General features: G+C 33.0%; 1 long non-coding RNA gene across 1 annotated transcript; it reads right to left on the bottom strand.

The window, feature by feature from the left end:
- Positions 1-561: 561 nt before the first annotated feature.
- On the bottom strand, positions 562-15,642 carry LOC140002345 (uncharacterized). Its single transcript, XR_011808721.1, has 3 exons — positions 15,240-15,642; positions 14,227-14,384; positions 562-2,120 (listed from the first exon to the last, which is right to left on the bottom strand). It is a non-coding gene; the product is annotated as an uncharacterized lncRNA (long non-coding RNA).
- Positions 15,643-16,613: the final 971 nt, after the last annotated feature.

Genomic DNA, 16,613 nt, shown 5'->3' with positions numbered 1-16,613 from the left:
CTTTAAATATTTAGAGTTGGGAAAGCCACTTATTTTCTACCTCAGGCCAATGAAAGAGGAACTTTCTTTTAGTCTTTTTAAAATATGAAAGGGGCAAGATCGCTAACATCAGAAGCCTCCTCCCTTTTCTCTAAGAATGGTTCTTTCAAATCTTCAAATAAAAAAAATAATTTTCTCTGTAGTTTCCTGATCTTGCACAAGATGTTGAGCCACACAGAGTGCTTTAATCCCACCAGGCTGTGTGTGTGTGTTTGTTGGTGTGTCCATGTCTCTGCATATGTTAGAGGAAAAGAACAGTTTAATTTTCAAACACTATGAAGAATGTAAGAATGAATGCTCATTATACGTTGTTGCTTTAGCTAGTCTGCCTATATAGTCAAGAATTAAGGACAATAAAATGTTATCATTTCTTATAGATAAAGCAAGGCAAGGAATAAACAGGCCCAAAATAAACAGGCAATGCAATTCTGTTTATTTTTCAACAATGGATCTACCCAGACTCCCATAGGCTTGCAAAATTTCATCTGAATGTTTTTAAATACCCTGGGAAAGAAATGTAGTAGTAGTAGTAGTAGTAGTAGTAGAAGGAGAAGGAGGAGAAGAAAAAGGAGAAATACAGAATCATACAAATAAAATCATCTAGGTCAAAAAGACCTTCAGGATCACCAAGTCCAACCATCAACCCGACCTACCAAGTCCCATAACTAAACGATGTCCCTTAATAGTGTTAGTGGTAGTATTAGTGGTGGTGGTAGTAGTTGTAGTATAGTGGATACCATATATCAAAGAAGTTGGTACAACTACAAAAGGGAGCAACCAGCTCTCATAATTTCCAGAGTCCCAAACCTGTCACATCCTACTTTCATAGAGGTCCATAGAATCTGAAGCATGCAAAGGCAACTGGGATGTGCATAAAAATGGTCTGATAGAGGGTGGAAAACAAAACAAAACAAAAACCAACCTAGATCAGTGCTCCCTCTTACGTTCTATACACTCAAAATTCAAGCTGAAGGGAATCACCCGAAGGATTTCTGTGCAATCTAACAGTAACAGTGCAGAAGAAGATGAGGATGGACTCTCAAGCAGTCAGACTCTAGTATTTCAAGTCATAAAATCATAGGTTAGATCATAAATCAGACTTGAATGGTAATTAGGTCCTCAGGCCTTACAATGGTCCTGCAAACTTTCTCCTTTTATGTCTAGATCAGTGCCATGCTTACATAATTAAAATGAGTTACTTTCATACACTTTTTAAGTATATTGAAAAATGCCTAACATACACTTTTAAAGGAAATAGTTCTGTAGTGACATAGGGTTAGTGGATTTACTTCAGTTACATGCACTTAGTGAACTTTTCAAAGTGCTTGACACTAAAAGCTGCTTATACATAATTTATATCATACTTGCTAGCTGAACTCTGTTCTCATACTTCATGCCTGCTATTCTCATGAGCCTAATAGCAATAATCCATCATGTATATGTATTGTATTCTGATGCTGTTTACAGGTTGATAAAGACACAATGAAAAGATAAATAGATGGTAGTTGCAACAAAGCCATGTTATTAGAAGTTAGGAACAGAAATTTTATTCTTTCATATGTACATTGATTTTTGGTACCATGTTTTACACTCCAGAGATTAAGTGATAAATGTTATCTGTCCATACTTTTTTAAAGGAAAAGGACTAATTAATACAAATTCCAATTATTTTCTATTCTTATTAGGGCAGCTGTGTTACTGTAAAAAACATATTTAGCTTTCTTGGATCCACTGGAGTCTTGTCAGTTCATAACAGCTATGGAATTGAGTATCATATGTATAATTTATTCCAAGTATAACCAAAGTAAACTGAAGTAAACTGAATAAAACAATTTGTATTTAAATATTACTATTTTTAATGGATTTCTAGAGAGTTTACCTTTATATTTGGAGAAGACTCCATGTTTATAGTATATAACACTGAAAATATTTTTTTCCTTGGCAATGATATGAGCCAAGAAGTTTGATGCTTCTCAGTGATTCTTGCAGAACGCTGGACCATGTCTATGTGACTTTTTAAGGCATCATGTACATGTAGATGATCCGAACTTTCCCTTTTTTAGTGTGTAATCTGATAGTTTCTACAAAGAAAGAAAAAAAAAAAAAAGATTAAGATAATTAAAGTAAGAAACTGGCCTGAACAGATATATTAAAGAAGAGCTAACTAAACATTTTTAAATTTCCCTCCTGCAATTTAAATTTAAACAATTTAATTTGCCTCTATCTGTCTCAAACTTTTTGTTGTTGTTTTAAATTATTTCAGAAAGTATATTTTGGAATAATATTTCAAAAATATGAGATTAACAAAGATTTACATCAAGTTGTTTTAACAGACAATTAATGGAATCTCTAAACTTAGAGAATACTGTCACATGATTGATCACATCAGGAGAAAATAAAATGTAATGATTTAACTTTTATCCTACTGGAAAAAAAATATTAGAAATTTGTAGTTCATGAGTACTGATTTCAAGTGTGTGATAATACTTGATGGTAATTAGTAACAGAGGTCAGTTATTGCATACATGAAATCTGATTTTCATTCACATAAATGGTGAGTCCCGTTACTGTTTAAAAATCCTGCTGCTTTTAACAAGACTTAGTCCTTTTATCTCTTTTAGATTCTAGTCCATTAAAAGGAAAGTACTCTGGCACTTCAGCAGTAAATCTAGAAAGTACTCTGGCACTTCAACAGCAAATCTAGAAAGGCTAAAAAAAAAAAACAAAACAACAACAACACAAGTAATGTACATAAAAAGAAACATGGAAAGGGGTTCCACAAAGTCTTTAAAAAAAAAAAAAAAAGTTTATTACTTCACAGAAAACAACAAATAACAGATGACATAATGAAGCATAAAACTTTCACTATATTTTTTCTTCATTCTTCACTAAAAAGGTTAATTTTTAAATTAAGCTTAAAATATTTAATATTAACAACAAAGTGCTAGAACTACATGGCATAATTGGTTGAGATACAAAAATTCTTAGATGAACCATATCTGCTAAAACCATCATGATTTAACATTTTTCCCTAAAGTATTTATGAAGCAAAATCCTCTCTGAACCATTAGCAGTCATCTTTGAGAACTTTTCAGTACAGATAAAGGCTGAAGGGACATCTAATGGAAAAATACAACTAGTAAACTAAAAAAAGAAAAAAGTATTATGTATCATCTGCCTAGTTCATACTATGATACAGGAATAAATAATTAATCAGTGATTTTCTCTGTCAGTACCTAGAAAATCTGAAGTTGACTAAAAGTAACCACAACAGAATTACTGAAATCACAACACAGTTACAAATCACAGCAGGCCAATCTGATTTCCTTCCATGATGGCAGAAATTGCTAAGTGGGTAATGGGCAAGCACTTATGTGCTTTTTCTGTCTTGACGTGTGATAATTCCATATGATACTGTCATATTTCAAAGTATGGAAATATGTTCTGACTGAAATTACTGCAAAATCAGTTGAATTGCTTAGCAGAGACAACTTAGCATCTGTTCACTGTCAGACTGAAAGAAGTGTTTTAGTGCAGCATTATGCAGTATTTTCATTTATACTTACTCGATGGAGCAGTATTAGTGGGTAACAACGACCAGGAGGGATATGGACATTCTGGGAGGTAGGATTAGATTCAGCATGATTTTGATGAACTGAAGAAATGGTACAAAACCAATAAAATAGAATATAAAAAAGACATATTCATACTGCCTTAGAAGGAAATAAAAATGTAAAATGTAGAATGGTTCACTAGGCAGATATACTGCAGAAAAGGGGCTAAGGATTACAACTGAGTGCAAATGGAGTGTTAGGTAATGTTGTAAAACTAGAAAAGAAAAAAAAAAAAAAAGGATGATTTAAAGTAAGTCCGGAGACATATGGAGCACATATTTCAGTCTAGTCAGCATTTGTGATGTCTTGATGGGATTACTGAATGTAGCTTTAAGTCCTAATAAAAGAAAGGAAAATGAAAAAAGCAACAAAAGGTTAGTAGATTTGAAAATATGACCACTGAGCAAAGGATGAATGAAAAACAAAACAAAACAAAACAAAACCTTTCTTTGTCTTGAAAAAAGAACTGTGGAGTGCCATGATAACAGTCTTACAATGTACAAATTGTTGAAAGGAGAAAAATCTTTTGATGTTAATGTTGCCACCAAATGTGAAACAAAAATAATCATTTGCAATAAGAAAGATTTATGTCATATATCAGAAAAAAAATTTCAATACAGTTATTCTCAATACAGTTATTCCAAATTATTTTCAAAAGTTGCATGTTTAACAAAATAATAAGTATTTTTTCCCCTCCAGAAAAATATGAAAGGATGATACAGCCTTGAAATTGGAAGGGCCAGGTTATTTTCTTGTATTTTTTTGTTTATTTAGTATAACAGAGTGTATAAGTGAGTATTATTTTCCATTTACAAAAAATAAAAATATATTTTAATAAAAGTGTTCAATAATTTTTTCTAGGTTTCTCTTCCAAATGAAAGGAGCATTCTTACAGCTTAGCAGTTGTAGATGTTGTCATTTACCCCAATGTTTTCATAACTGTTATTTCATAATATCTTCTGTAATGTACGCACTTATATTTCACCATTAATAAATAAATAAAAAAAAAAATCTTCAAAAAATTCCACGCTACCTGTAGCTATAACTTCCCTTATACTTAGAAAATAAAGGACACTGAGACTTTTTTCTTTTTTTTCTTTTTCATTCAAAAAAAATGACTTTTCATAAGTTACAAATAGTAAACAAATCTTTGATCAAGACCTTCAGTCACTAAGTAAATAAGGATCATCATAATGGATAAAATCTTAACAAAACTCCCCTGAAGGTCAGTGTAATCCTGATTTGGTTGAATAGATTCATCTATGTCATTAAAGGTATATCTATTTCACTATGAGAATGAAATTTAATTTGAACATTTAAAGATAAAATGAACTGGCTTTTGTGTTGGTGACTTTATCTTGAGCAGAAGGAGGGAGTGCTCTTGTGTATGGGCCTATCTGAAATAATAAAAATTGCTATTCCATGATTCTCTTAGCATTTGTAGAAATACATATCTTGCTTTCTATAGAAAATGCCATAATGACTCATATCAAAGCATTTGTGTCAATGATACCAAAATATAATTTATGTTACGTTGTATTTACCTGTTTCTCATTCCATTCCTCCAATTCCTATTGTTTGTGGGAAGTTTGGAGTTAGACATAAGTTCATTATTACTCTGACTTGTCACAAGTGTTCATTGTTAACCAGCACAAACATCATATGCTGACCTACAATGCAACACTTCCATCAGGATGAGATCTGTTCTGCTCCAATTGCAAGTTTCATCTCAAGTTGCTTACAATGAACAGAGAACACCATATGTTTTTTAATATATTCACAAGTAGTTTCTGATTTAAAATGAAGCAGTCCCTCTGTGAAAGCACATCTGTATCACTGTGCAGAATCCATTTCAAAGCCTTCACTGTAGTAAGAAAAAAGAAAAATACCTGCTGGGACAGTCCTGTTGAAGATATAGACACAGAAATGATTATTTTCAAGTCCTGATTTGGGGTTATGTGGGATGGTCAATTTGTTATGCCCAGAAACAGAAGGACAGATGCTTATATATGTTTTATCTCCCCAGTCAGGCACCTGCTGAATGGTACATTTTGGCATATAATTCTGGTTTAACTCCACCTTACTCATTTGTGAATGCAGTATAAAGCCTAATCATGAGAAAGATCTTTATCTCCCTCAGTATAAACATGAAACTATTAAAGAAATAGTGAGTATTGTTTTCCGGCCCCAGAAAGCATAAAAATGGAACCATATGGAAGAGATTTGCCTGGAGAGTCTGTTTTTGAGTTTGCATTATCATTAAGAAAAATTTCAAATTGTTGTGTGATTTAAAATAATGTACAACATTTTCTGAGTTTTCATGAAATTATTTAACTAGGGGAAAAAAAAGAATAAAATTAGAAGAAATAATAGGTTTCTGTGGCCATTTGTTGTACTGAAAAATACCCCAAAAATAATGATTGATTCATTAGGTATAGGGTATTTCTTATCTCTGCATTAGTATAGAATCCAAGTGTTTTAAATTTTGTTTGATACTGTAAACTGAAACATCATCTATCAGATCTGAAAAAGTACTTAAATTACCTTAACTGTGTTTTTCTTTCTATTATATTATAAATGTTGATATTATTTATCTTCACAAAAGAAATCTTTTTTTTTTTTTTTTTTTTTGAAGGTGAAATGTTACCTCAATACAACAGAATAGAGAAACAGGACTTCCAAAACTTTCTAGCTGTCCTCTTATTGAGGCAATTCCATGAGTCAGATAAAGGATCTGACCATACAATTCACCAATAAGACAATATAGTCAAATGAAATTAATTCATTTATAGAAAAATGACAAAAGCAATTAAATGTAAGTTTTGATCTTGGCTACTGTATCTTGCTATAGGTTGTGAGATTATAAATTTCAGAAGATTTAAAGTTTGATAGAGTTACCTTCTCTTGTTTATCTACCATGTATAAAGAAGTGTAAACTGAATTTTTCAAAAGTCTTAGTTAAAAGAGACCAAAATACAATACACTTTTGGATTAATCACTATTAATCTACAAACCTTGAATTTTTAGTTGTATTATTAAATATATATATATTACTTGAAACACTCAATCCACTGAAATAAAAAACAAAATAAAACAAAACAAAAAACTTGAAAAATGTCTTTAAATAATTTGGCTATTTATTATATTCTGTGAAATCTACTTGTGATTGTTCAATTTGAAAATAAAGGAAAAATGATCTTCCTTGTACCTCTTCCTTGTACTTTTAAAGTCATTTCTAAGGCTTTGGATAACATTTTGGGTAACTGTAATACTTAAAAATAATAAATTGTAAGGTTTAAACTTTTAAACATTTATATGCAGATCTCTGATCATGATTCCAAACAGATTTTAGAGAAAAAGAAATCAGTAGAATCAACTGGTTTGGGATTACTTTCAACTGCATCTTGGTCACCATGGATAATAAATTTTGATTAGTAATATGTCTTCTTTGAAGAATCATTTAGAAATTACATCAAACTTTCCAGTAAGGATTTTAATTTCATATCACAGAATCACAGAATCACAGAATTTCTAGGTTGGAAGAGACCTCAAGATCATCGAGTCCAACCTCTAACCTAACACTAACAGTCCCCACTAAACCATATCCCTAAGCTCTACATCTAAACGTCTTTTGAAGACTTCCAGGGATGGTGACTCTACCACCTCCCTGGGCAGCCTGTTCCAATGCCTCACAACCCTTTCAGTAAAGAAGCTCTTCCTAACATCTAACCTAAAACTCCCCTGGCGAACATGTATTTAGACATATTTTAAATGATATTTGATGGTACATTGTGGACTACAATTAGCCAGGGAGTTGAAAAGAGACATTCCATAAAGCAGTACAGTAATATATATTACATTACAAAATAAAAAGTAAGGAAAAAAATGTTGGAATATTGAAGTATTATGTCACAAAAAAGTCTTCCTAAGAGGCAAATTAATTATTCAGTAGTGATAGATTCCATCTTATAGGAAGTAACTAGGAGTGTATACAGTATAGAAAAATGACCAAAAAAATAAAACCTCTGAAAAAAACAGCAACTATGTTAGTCTCTGGGAGGGATGAACTAATAGATTTTAAAAAGAGAAATAATGAAACTTTTCACAGTTGTTTCCAGCAATTGTTCTAGTGCTGACAGGTATATCTATAATGCATCCCAGAGAACAGTACAGAGATGCTCAAGGCCATATGGGATAGGCCTCTGGCACAGAAAAGCACTGTGTAGTACTAATTTGTACACTAAAATATGTGCAGATAAATAAGCAGTTTATATACTGATATAAACAGTAGCTCAATGAGGCATTTGTCCTGCATTTGCTGCTTATGCTACTGTCTCAACCAAGCTATGATAACTCCTTGCATCATGTGGTAACTTGAGCATAGGGTATTTGAAACTGCTTTTCAATCTACAAAAGTATGAAGTGTTTACATATTTTTATCCAACTTTAGAATTCAATTATTTTATAGTAACAGCTAATACTGGACATAGCAAAATAAATGATACCAGGGCACCTATGTCTGGTCTTTTTTTACCAAAATAGTGAAAATAAATTTAAAAATTGGGTAAAAAAAAAAAAAAAAAGTTTTATAAGGCATTTTAGAAAGGTAAGAAACCATATTTTCCCTATATTGTCTGTGGTCATAGAATTATTTTCATTATTGAACTTCAATACACATTTTACTCAGAAACAGTATTGTGAGATAAGATATTGATAACTATAACATAATCATACAGGACTTTCAAAACAAACATACTGACTAACCACCAAAGTCAAAGTTAGTTTTGATTTTATTTTTTTTTTTTTAATGGCAAAGCTTGATAATCACTAAACACTCCAGAAAGTGTTATGAAAGCAAAATTATTTATAAGAAATTTGAAATGGTAAGATTTTGAAAATTCTTTTAAACATACACTTCTGCTGAATTTATTTATTTCTAGTCATTTTCTATTGATACCAAAACATCAGTAACTTCTTCAGTCTGCCTTTGAGATCTTTTTTTTTCAGCTTTAAGCAAATTATTATGATCTCTTTACTGTCCTGCTTTCAGCTAGGATAGACTTAATTTTCCTCCTAGTAGCTGGTATGGTGCTGTGTTTTGGATTTAGGATGAGATGATAACACACTGATATTTTAATTGTTGCAGTTAAAGTCCAGTGCCAAGGACTTTGCAGCTTCTCACTCTGTCTTGCCAGCAAGCAGGCTGGGGTTGCAGCAGGAGCTGGGAGGGGACAGACCCAGGACAGCTGACCCAAACTGGCCAAAGGGATATTCTCTACCATATGACATCAAGCTGAACAATTAGTATGGGGGGGATGGCCAGGGCAGGGGGACTGGCTGCTTGGGGATAGGCTAGGCATGTCTCAGTGGGCAGTGAGCAATTGCATTGTGGATCACTTGTTTGTACATATTATTATTATTGTTGTTGTTGTTATTATTATTATTATATTGTTATTATTATTATTATTATTACCCACAGGCTTCATTTTTTCTGATTCTCTTCCCGATTCTAGAAGGGAAGGGGGAGGGTGAACAAACAGCTCTGTGGTGTTTAGCTGCTGGCCATGTTAAAACACACAGAATCACAGAATCACAGAATCTCTAGGTTGGAAGAGACCTCAAGATCATCGAGTCCAACCTCTGACCTAACACTAACAGTCCCCACTAAACCATATCCCTAAGTTCTACATCTAAACGTCTTTTGAAGACTTCCAGGGATGGTGACTCAACCACCTCCCTGGGCAGCCTGTTCCAATGTCTAACAACAACGCTTAGAGTCCCATGTCAAAAATATGCAATGTGAACTGCATGTATTATCCTGTTAGATTAGAATTCAAGCAATAGGTATTGCATTAATATGATAATCACCAGCATTTGCATTTTGTGAATTAGCAAATATTTATCATAATATTATGGTTATTATAAATGGAGTAGATCTACTGTAGTGTCCATGCAGTAGGAAACATATAAAAGTCCTCTTTGTAAATGTGATGTTGATTTTTTCTAGATATTCTTATGTTCAAAGACTAGTGCATGTTACTGTACTTCTGTATTAGAGTTAGCTTTGTCAGATCAACAGAGCCTTGAATGTGTTTAGTGCCAGGGGAGGCTGACAGAGGGTTCCGCTCCAGGGATTTGTGAGCTTCATTATCATACTGTATGAGTTATAATTACAGTTCTTGAGAGTAGGAGGGTGCTTTGTAAAAATCTTCAGGATATATAAGATAATATTTCAATACCTATTTGTAGGTCTGGAACAGTAGACAATGACATAAAAACTAAAGTATGTCTGTTCGCTGTGCACTACATTCACTACATTGGTACAATTATTTTTATTACAGTTAGCATATATAATTTCTCAGGTTTCCTATTCTCTCTGCTTCATTTCAAAGAAGTTTTCATGTTTTTCCACATCTCATAAAGCTTTGCAGCCCAAGGGAATAAAAATAAATAAATAAATAAATAGCCCTAATAGTAATTTTAAGGCCCTTCTCTAGGCTCTGCTACCAGTATAGGAGGGTGGGGCAGATGTTGAAGGAATCTTTTTTCTCTGCTCTTAATTTACTCTTGTTGCAGTCAGTGAGCATACACCGAGTAACTTCTCAGTTCAAGCTTTTGCACATGTGACAGGACAAGACACAAAAGACTACAGTTTGATAAACACTTATTTCAGCACCTGAAGATGAAGTTTCTCATCTTCATTTCCTTTGGTTAAAAATGACTATTTTTTTTTTATTATTTTTTTTATTTTTTATTTTTCCTCTGGATCAGTTTCTCAGTCCTGTGGCACAGAGTTGCAGTTATACCAGCTTAACTGAGGAGGTAGCATAAAGGCTGCAATGATTGACGAGACCTCCTTAAGCCATAACCTATGCTGAAATGTTCTTCAAAATAGACTGCAAAGACACACTTTCCATGAATTTTATTTCTTTCTGTTGTGTGTAAATGTGAATAGGAGAAACAGAAGAGTTGTTTGGAATGTAGTAGGCATTGATTTTCCTATTGTACACTACTAATTTTTTGACATTCCTGATACTTGCTGTATATACCTTTATTTTTTTCTTAAACAAATGAATCAGATTTTGTAAAAAAAAAAAAAAAAAAAAAAGTAAAACACCAGGCAAATAAGAAATGCAATCCTATTTTAACCTGAACTGATCTACCTGAAACTGGACTTTATTAAATTACTAAATTACTTATTACTACTGAATTCCTACATTATGACAAGATTCAATAAAATTCTTAAGATGCTATTAAACATATTGTTTGGAAGTATAAAAGAGCTTCACTGATAACTTATCTTCAATGATCTTTACTTATCTTTATTATATTTTGATAAACAGAACATGTCTAGGCAAATGTTGGATAATAGCTCAGGAGGCTCTGCTGTCTCTCTCTCTTTTCTTTTTTTTTTTTTTTTAAATCTCTCTCTCTCTAAATAAATAAATAAATAAATAAATAAGTAACCTGAAGAGGTTTTCTTTGTTAATGGTTGTACCATCAGGTTCAGAAGTTGATCTGGGGTTATACTTCATTCTGCTACTTCTTTATGTTATATTAATGCAGCATTGTATATGGAAAATTAAATGGATAAAGTTATTTGTTTAAATTAAAGTCTAATCCAAGTTATTCTAGGATCTTGCTTTTAAGATCCCATCCTTTCCAAGGAAAAATAGGTAAGAGTGTCATTGATTCTATTATTAAAGTTTCTGCCACTGAATATTTCTTTGCAAGAAAAATACGACAACAGCTATACAGTACATGTAGTGGTATACAAAGGAGTCCAGAGACTGTGAAGAAACATTCCCAAATGTGTTTTTATTTTGAATCTCAGTAACAGAAGCAGTGCATTTATTTTTGTTTTGGTGATTCTTCAGTGATTTTAATCAATGTCAGCTGTACATCTTTTCGGTTATTTTTCATTTTCTCAGTATGTTCCTTTCCCTTCATCTTTTTGTCATCTTGATTTTTGCAAATGTCATTAGACCAAACTTAAGTCTACTCTTCTGTATAGTGCATCCAAGAGGATGCCATTGATTATTTGTCATTCCAGTACAGGGATTTTTATTTTATTTATTTTATTTTTTATTTTTTATGTAAGATTGAATTTGTATTAAAATATCAGAAAACAAACATTTTCAAATTTGATCCTTAGTCTAAAAATAGTTAAGCAGTATATTCATAGGATCCAGTTGAAATTAGTATGTCAATAGGGACAAGGCCACAGAATTCGTAATTCTGAAATATTATACAGCTAAGGGCTTTGGCTGTTAATGACATTTGCCATTCACCTCCTCATTTGTCTCTTCTAATTTGGAGTTTTCTGATAACTAATTTTACACCCAATATATGTAAATGTTCATTGTTTTATGAGCAGAATTAAGTTAAATTTCCTTGTAAAAGGAAAACATTTGCGTTATTTTAAATATCATTTCAAGGGACTATGTACATTCATCTCAAGTACTACTCAAAAGGTTTCTGGATGACTGCTCATATTGTTATTTCAATGCCAGGGTTAGAAGTCATGTCATTTCACTGCTAAGCTTGTTACCTCTTATTTTTATTGTTATTATTATTTTTATTTTATTTTATTTTCCTCAAGGAATAATCTGTTTGGCTTTGAATATTAATTTGTATTGACAAAATTGTATGTGGCTTATTCATTTTATCAGCCTGCTAAAGTATATTTGCCCCCTCAGCTCCATACTGTGAGATTTTTATTATTGTCCTGTCTAACCTAATTTTTCTGTGTATGACAAATATTTGTCTTAGCTATAGTGTGTGAATATGTTTCGTAAATAAAACGTTATTAACTAATATTCCACGTTAATGATCCCATGTATTGTTAAACATTCAATTCATTACATTAAGTTGAAAGAGTCACTTTCAAAAAATAAGTGCTTAAAAATGGCAAGAATAACGAGTCTGGCTTTAGGCTTAAACTAAGCTTTCTACAGGTTTTCTACAGGTCTCAGAGTTTAAGAATACTCACAACTTCACAACTAGGATGGCTTCCTTAAATTGCTGCGGTAAGTCTTGACCCTACTGTGTGGCCTGCCTCTCTCTGTTTCCTTCATGCATAAGCAAAAGTTCATCCAACAAATAATGCAGAAATCTTTTCACTTTGGATCTTGGTGTTTTAAAGAAAAATAGCCTCAGTGCAAATTTTCTTCTTTCTATGAGTCTGTGGTTTCTATGAGTTCTGCTCTCTGTGCAGGAGTGCAAACCTCCAAAATAGGGGCAGAGTATAGAGCTGTATATAAAATTTTCTCTAACTGTTTATGAATCTGATCCTTCATATATACAATGACTAGTGTAACTCACAGATCAAATATTTTTCAAGGTCACTTACAATAGTCTTCACTGCAATTACTTTAAATTTGCTGCAGGGTTTTGGCTGGACTTTGTGTTCCAAGAAGAGTCTTTCATATTTTGTAAAGCAGACTTAAAAAAAAGTTTATTAGAAACTAACCCAATTATATTTTTGTCAAAAATAATAGCCTCTCCATATTGCTTGGTTTTGTTTTCTAGTTAGACAAATATTTTAGTAGCTGTAGGCTATAATATCTGTCATTTATTGTGAGAAATAGGGTGGAGTAGAGTTCTTCCCATCACAGCTGATGACACCTAATTATATACCAGAAAATAGAACTCCCTGGGGAAGAAAAGAATTCAGATCATGCTCAAGTGCAATTGTTTAAGGCTATTTTGGATAGTGTGAGTATTTATGAGCTCCATTAATAATAAATGAACTAATGTTGTAGCTCTACAATTTCCAGACAACCTCATCTGACCGTTGAGAAGATGTTGTCTATCTAGCAATAATGAAAATACATAAATATTAATATCTTCAGGAAAGAAAAAAATAAAAAGTCTTACCACTGGTTGAAAGTACATAAAACATGATGAAAAATATAAAAATTGTTGGGCATTGCAATTTGGGATAGCTAGCAATGTTTCTTCATTTACAGTTTAAAAGACACATTAGGTATTTTCTCTGTAACAAAAGCCATTACATTTTTACCCTTCAGCCAATTGCTTAACAAAGAGTATTAATTACTTGTAGAATCATAATGCTGGATAAATATGCAGTTGCACAGAAAATTTGTAAGTCTTATCACACAAATTTTTGGAGTAGTTTTTGAGCCTAAAAGATAAATGAAGGCTACATAATTCCAAGTAGATAAAACAAACAAACAAAACAAAAAATTAAATGAGCCCCATGTAAGAGTACTTATCGTACTTACCATGGAATTTTATGTTTATAGAAACACAGAAACCTGCACAAATGCCATAAAATGCTTTCTAAACCCCTTTTCACTGAAGATACTGATAATTACAAAGTTTTTAGCATTTTGTTTGAGGCTATTCTTTCCTTATTACATAATTAATTCCACAAACATTATATCATACTCAACAGGAAGATAACGTGTTCATACTTTCTGTTGTTTATGATAGTCATTGTAATGCCTAGGAAGCCTGGTGGAAGCCTAGGAAGTCCTGGAGGAGAACAAAATACAAAAAACAGTATTGTCTTTAATTTCTTAAAATCTGAAGATATGATTTTACCCACCTTCATCAACGTGGGTATCACACTCCACAATTAGGAAAATAAGAAGCACCCTGAACTGTGAGTCAGGAGAGTCATCTTCCTTCCACTTAGATTTACAGCAGAGAAAGTTTCTACTTGCTGAAGGATTTCTACAGTGATGTAGGTGTATCCTGGGAGCCCTGTGCAACAGGAGACAGGAACAGAAGGGGAGAAAAGACACAAAGTGTTAGAAAACTTGCACAATTCTGCAAGTCACATAGTCTTGTTTTCCTGGTGGTGGCAGCAGTACTGTGCAAGCTTTTTTTTTTTTTCTTTCATTTCCTAACAGCTAAACTGTTAATTATACAAAACAGGGACAGAACATTTTAATCTGTGAATTCAATCAGCATAACCAGGGACTGTAAAAGATTAAAAAATAATAATAATGAGTGCAAGTTAATTGCTTTTATCTCTTGTCAATGAATTTAGTATTTTTTTTTTTCAGTAGTATAAACAAGTATCTTTATCATCACACAATTTCACACAACTGCTCATATATCTATGTATCAGATCTAAGAATAAAGTGATGAAATAACCCTCTGGCATGAAAGAAATGACATAAAAGTATAAATATATGAGCAATTTTAACCCAAAATCCAAACTCTGAAACACGAAACAGTACCAAGGATACAGTAGCAGGTACAGAATAGATATGATTTCTTCCACAGCTTGATACAGTTTATATACCAAGTCACTTTGTGAACTATATCAAAAGATATGGCTCAGAGAAAGACAGTCTGTTGAAAATTCCTTTCTTCTTCTTTCAAAAAATTTTCATTGTCTATTTATCTGGTTAATTAACCTTTTTGTATACCACCTTTGAAACTCAGAACCTTCTGTTTCAGAGAAACAGGATAACGGAACATGAGAAATGTACAAGAGATAAGAAAGAATCCATTATTTTTCTGGTTCTTTTCCTATTGTTGAGGCCTATTGTGCAGGGGCTTTTTCAAAATCTAGGAAGTACAATACAGAGGAAATATGAGAAAACTTACCTTTGTCGTAGTCCCGAGTCATTATTTAGTTGGTGTACTGGGTCTGGCTGGAATGTTAACTTTCCCGGCAGCAGCCCATACAGTGCCGTACTTGTAGCTGGAACAGCAGTGTTATCACACCAGTGTTATCACACCAGCGTTGTGTCTACTGCTGAGCAGCAGTGGCACAAAGTATTGGGCCTTTCTCTAACCCTCCTAGGGGGTGGGCAAAAAGTGAGGAGAGAAACATCACCAGGGCAGCTGACCTAAACCAACCAAAGGGATATCCCATACCATGTGACGTCACACTCAGCAATAAAAGGTGGAAACAGGAAGAAGAGGGGAGGGGTGGGCTCTCGTTGAGAAGACGTCGGTCCTCCTCTCGAACACCGGCTGCGTGCGTTGAGGCCTTGCTTCAAGGACGTGGTCAATCATCGCTCGTTTATGGGAAGTAGAGAGTAATTTCTTTCCTCTGCACTTCCATATAGCTTTCATTTATTTTGTTTGTTTGTTTTCCTCCCTTCTTTTTATTTTTTTCCTTTCCCCCTCCCTTTTCCCCTTTCCCTTTTTATTTCCCCTTAGTTAAATTGTTTAGTTCATGATAGTCTTTATTTAATTATTATAATTATTTCCCTTTAATTAAATTAGCCTTATCTCAACCCGTGAGTTGTTCTTTGCTTTACTTCTCCCCCTCCTCATCTAAAGGAGGGGGAGTGAGAGAGCGGTTGTGGGGTTTAGCTGCCCAGCACGGTAAAACCACCACAGTTGGTTATCGCCATGCTCACAGAGTTGGGTATTTGGTAACTCACATAGACTGTAAAAAAGGACACATGGGAGTAAATTACAAGATCCTACAGCAAGGAGGCCATTATTTATTTTCCAACACATGAAAAATGGTAGTCTCTGTTAGAATTATCTTAATAGCAAATAATCTGTACTAATTTTGTTTTGTGGTCTTCATTTAAACCTCTGCTGTATTATATGCACTGACATGCATATGAATTCTTATATGAATGCATACAAAGACTACTACAAAAATTTCTGTTTAGAACCCCACCACCTAAAAAAAATAAACTTAACAGTTTCTAATTATTCTTTAATTCCTTTGCCTTATTACTCTTATATAGCTGTTATACAGAACTGTGTGCTCCCCAAAACTCGAGACATCCATCTTATTCTTAACAAGGCATTTGAGGCATTAGCGGGGTCAAAGATTCACCCTCATTCACTGAGCAATATTAAACACGAATAATTGGAGATACTTTTGCTATTTTTAAACAGCTAAGGGAATCTCTACACCAATAATTTATTTAAACCATTAGCAGTGAGATGGCAATATTTAATCCATGAATAGTTTCTATTTTATGGATTTCTGTTTTACTTTTTTTGAATCAG

The sequence above is a fragment of the Anas platyrhynchos genome, chromosome 4, assembly GCF_047663525.1.
Source record: "Anas platyrhynchos isolate ZD024472 breed Pekin duck chromosome 4, IASCAAS_PekinDuck_T2T, whole genome shotgun sequence".
Taxonomy (NCBI): Eukaryota; Metazoa; Chordata; class Aves; order Anseriformes; family Anatidae; genus Anas; species Anas platyrhynchos.
This window is presented reverse-complemented; position numbering and strand designations above follow the sequence as displayed.